Source organism: Colobus angolensis, unplaced genomic scaffold (genome assembly GCF_000951035.1).
Source record: "Colobus angolensis palliatus isolate OR3802 unplaced genomic scaffold, Cang.pa_1.0 Scaffold316, whole genome shotgun sequence".
In the NCBI taxonomy this organism is placed as follows: Eukaryota; Metazoa; Chordata; class Mammalia; order Primates; family Cercopithecidae; genus Colobus; species Colobus angolensis.
The window spans coordinates 1,368,332-1,372,497 of record NW_012116444.1 but is presented as its reverse complement, the minus strand read 5'-3'; the positions used below and the strand labels follow the sequence as shown (position 1 = coordinate 1,372,497).

General features: G+C 44.8%; 1 protein-coding gene across 4 annotated transcripts in view; it reads left to right on the top strand.

The window, feature by feature from the left end:
- The first annotated feature begins 16 nt into the window (after positions 1–16).
- The window catches only part of LCOR (ligand dependent nuclear receptor corepressor), a 162,292-nt gene continuing 158,142 nt past the window's right edge, over positions 17–4,166 (top strand). For 2 of the 4 annotated variants that reach the window (XM_011951200.1, XM_011951199.1), the window contains exon 1: positions 467–542. The gene's annotated coding sequence lies outside the window, so the exon portion shown is untranslated. Of the gene's footprint in view, positions 185–466; positions 543–4,166 lie in introns of those variants that run through there. The other 2 variants (XM_011951201.1, XM_011951202.1) reach the window with 2 other exon arrangements.

Genomic DNA, 4,166 nt, shown 5'->3' with positions numbered 1-4,166 from the left:
CCCGGCGCTCGGGCGTGTGCGAAGCGTGAGGTGGAGATGGGGGCGGAGGGAGCTGGAGCTGTCACAGTCCCCGGGTGCGCCTGACCGAGCCAAGTGGGGTGTCATGGCCGCGGGGGGCAGCGGCTGCACTTCCTCAGCGGGCGGCGGCGGCCGGGGAGTTAATCCTCGACGCACGGGTCGGTGTGTGCGTATTTGTGTTCGGTGTCGTGCCGCGGGGAGGAGGGGGTAGGACCGGCTCCGACCGAGGAGCCTCTGCGGGGGTCGCTCTCGTCCCTTCTTGGGGATTGGCCGGAGCCGCAGCCTCGCCCGAATGCCCCGTCCGCCCCCCGCCTCCTGGACCTTGGGCCGCCCTCGGGTGGCTTTTTCCCTGCGGGCTGGAGGGAGCGCGGACGGGGGCGCCCCGGGAGGGGCCGGGCGGCCGAGCTGCGCCTCTCACACTGTGTGTTTTGTCTGTTTTTCTCTCCCAAGGTCCCGTTTCCCTCTGTGCGGCGGCCGGCGGGACCATAAGGGCTTAACTCATATATTTAACCCCCCTCCAAAAAGTAAGTGGCCCGTGTGGTGTCTCCGCTCCGCCCGCCGCCCCCTAGCCCCAGTTCATCCTTGTGTCTGACTCTCCTGTCCTCCAGCATTGTTACTTCCCCGTCTTTGCTTCGGTGCTGCTGGTGTGTGGGGAGATGCCCTCTCGTCGTCCGCTGTCCCCCACGCCCAGTCCTCGGGGAGGCCCAGAATTCCAGCCCCGTCTTCCCCAGGGGAATATTCTTGGGAACCAGGTCTTCCCGGCAGAATGTAGGAGAATCTGTCCGTTCGCTTGGGCCCCTCATCCCCTCCTTCCCGACAAGGTTTCCTTGGAAGGAATTATGCAAATCCTGCTTTCTGGTGTCCATTCAGCGGCAATTTCATGCGGTGAGAAGTTCTCTTTGTTGTGCGAGGGGGAGAACAGACACTGATTTAATAGACATATCTGTTGGGGGGAAGGGTGGAGGGGGTGTGGAGAGGCTCAGTTTGGAAGAATTACAGCACTTGGTTAGCTCAATGTCTTTGTGTTTGAGCCTTCTGGCTTGACAGGAGGGTCTGCCCTTTACAATGTCCCACAAGGGGTGTTTTCGATAATAGATTGAAAAGCAAAACTGAAACTTTAAACAAGTGAAAAATCAGGTAACCTTTACTTAAAGAATATACGCCTTTCCATTTCTACAGGGTTTCATTACGAAAATGTATAGCGTGAGTTTCGTTAAGGATTTAGACTGTAGCACCAAAATTAATATAGGCAACAATGCTTTAAGGTATGTGATACCACTTTGGTTGTCCAAAGGTTAAAAGTGCATTTTCAAACATATGCTTGTGCAAATAATAAAGGCATGAGTCATTTTTTTGGTATAATTCATCTCATGAATATATTTTAAAATTCCCCTTCTGCCAATCCAAGACCAGTGCTGCCCTCCAGGAAACAGCCTTTTGGCTCTCAGTTATCCTGTACTCTGCTCTATCTCTACTTGTTTTATTCTTTCAAACCTATTATACATTTACTAAAATGTTACGTCGGTTTAAGTACTTTTTGAATTACTTGTTATTTCGGACTATCATAGAAGAGAGCATGTAGCAGGTTTTGAGAAGCATGAAATTGCGTTTTCAGAATTGTGGGTTAGTATCAAATGCTGAAATTGTTTTGAATAATTTTTAGTTCTTGTATGTTTCACATTTGTTAGTGATTGGTTTTTCCAGCAGGGCTTTTTAGTCTTTGAAAGATTTTTAAATTTATAATGTAGTCCTGTCCTGTAGATTTTCTAAGTTCCATGTTGCTTTAGTTTAGATTATTTTAATTCGTGTGTCTTATTCTAATTCTCTGCTTTTAATCCTGGCCTCCTGCCTCAGGACCCCATTTTATCAGTCATTGCTAGTTAGTGGTTAGTTACGGCTGCTTGACAAGGTGTGTTTTTGTTGTTGTTGTTCTTTTTTGTTTGTTTGTTTGAGACTGAGTTTCGCTTTGTTGCCCTGGCTGGAGTGCAGTGGCGCCATCTCGGCACACTGCAACCTCCGCCTCCCAGGTTCAAGGGGTTCTTCTACCTAAGCCTCCCGAGTAGCTGGGACTACAGGCGTGCGCCATCACGCCCAGCTAATTTTTAGTAGAGACGGGGTTTCACCATATTGGCCAGGCTGGTCTCGAACTCCTGACCTCCTGATCCGCTCGCCTCGGCTTCCCAAAGTGCTGAGATTACAGGCGTGAGCCACCGTGCCCGGCCGTGTTTTTGGTTCTTAAAATTATGACTGACAAATTATTTCTGTAAATATCTCAATGGAGTATCAAAATTTTGATTCACTTTTTGAAGGCAGATTTTAATCTGGTGATCAAATTTCTTTAAGCATACTTTTAAGTCCAAATTTCCACTTTAAAGGTAGTAAAGTTCAGAAGATTACAGAGTCCAGAGTGCAGAGCAATATTTTAATCTGAGCAGTAACATATATTCATAGTCTCCCAACTGAAATCAGTGGGGCCTCATATTTTCTCTTTTATTATATGTAATTTTGTTCTTTAAGAGGAGAGTTCTAAGTAAATTAATTGTAGTGTTAAGAATTTTCTATATTTAAAAGGACTGGCAGTGATGCTTACACAATTTAAAAGGTAACTTGTTTACTTCCCGATGTAATAATTCCTCTTTTAGTGGGATTGGTTCTAAACAGTTAAAGACTGATAAATGCTTTAGGGTCATTTGGTTTCTGAAAAGTATTTAATTTACAGCACTTTGGATTAAAAATTATCAGTCATTTCTAAAATCGAATTCTCTCTTCTATTAATACTTTTTTGGAGGGTGTAGGGGCAGGTGGTGGTGGTGAAGTTGGTGATTAAATGATTAGGTTCAGTTGAATTGGAGTTAGTCCTGGGTTCAGACGGTGATTATGATCAAGATGAGTATTTGGTTGCCAGGTGATTATTAAGGAGTCCTCTGAGACTAGGATGATCAGTTTAGATTCCAGGAAGATCTAGGCTCTCTTCTGCGCCTGATGTGATGTAACCTTTTGCTTCGCTGCCCCTTGCCCTTGGCCGTATTTTCAAGAAGCTCTTCCTAATGTGGGGAAAGTTGTGGTGATTTCAGCTTAGCTGTAGCTTGGCTAAAAATAGGACAGCAGATGAGTCTCTTTGACTTTCAGAAAGTTATTTCAGATTGCCCTAATTTCCTCAAACGTTCTTGTAGCTGGAGCAATTCTAGGAAATATTTGAATAATGCCATTTTTTAGACTTATGGAACTACACAGGGGGGCCTGGAATTTCTTACATAGTGAGAATTGGTTATTTGATGCCACTTTTATTTTTATTTGAAATTTTTTTAGAGACAGAGTTTGGCTATGTTGTCCAGGCTGGTCTCAAACTCCTCCTGTCTCAGCCTCCCAAAGTCGCTTGCCTGATAGAACTTGCTACTTCAGAGTACCTGCCTAATCACTTAACTGTTTGTATCGATGCTGTTTTTAGGATGAAGGGCAGTTAGGTGTTTACTTCATTTAAATAAGTATCTGTCTTTTATCAGGCATTGTGGGCAAACAAAGTTACTGGGAAAGCTGCCTCAACCTTAAGGAACTTTTAAACCTTAGAGAAAATGTAATGTAATCAGTTATTGTACGAGGCATAGTGTGTCATATGATGGTGCAAGCAAATGCTAGTGGTGTTTAGAAGTGAAATAAATCTCTCCTGAGATGATGAAGGAAGATTTCTTGAAGGTGATAGATTTTTGCTTCATTCTGATGAATATGGAAAAGACATTCCATTCATGAGAAATGGCATGAGCAAAAGCAGAGAAGGACAGCAATGACTTGTCAGTTTAAACTGCAGTTCATGATTAGTGTAAGGGATATACACGATAGGTTTGCAAAGGTAGATTGTAGGATTTTCTTATGCATGTTAGAAAGTGGAGACTTTTTGTTAGGCAACTTGCAGTTTGCAACATGTTTTTTTCTTTAGCCCAGGGGAGGAATGTTTCCTTTAGTTAAGGATATCATTGTGGAACTCTAAAAAAATGACACAGAATCCTTTTTTTTTTTTTTTTGAGACGGGGTCTTGCTCCCTCGCCCAGACTAGAGTGCAGTGTTGGCACCATCTCAGCTCACTGCAACCTCCGCCTCCCGGGTTCACGCCATTCTCCTGCCTCAGCCTCCCGAGTAGCTGGGACTACAGG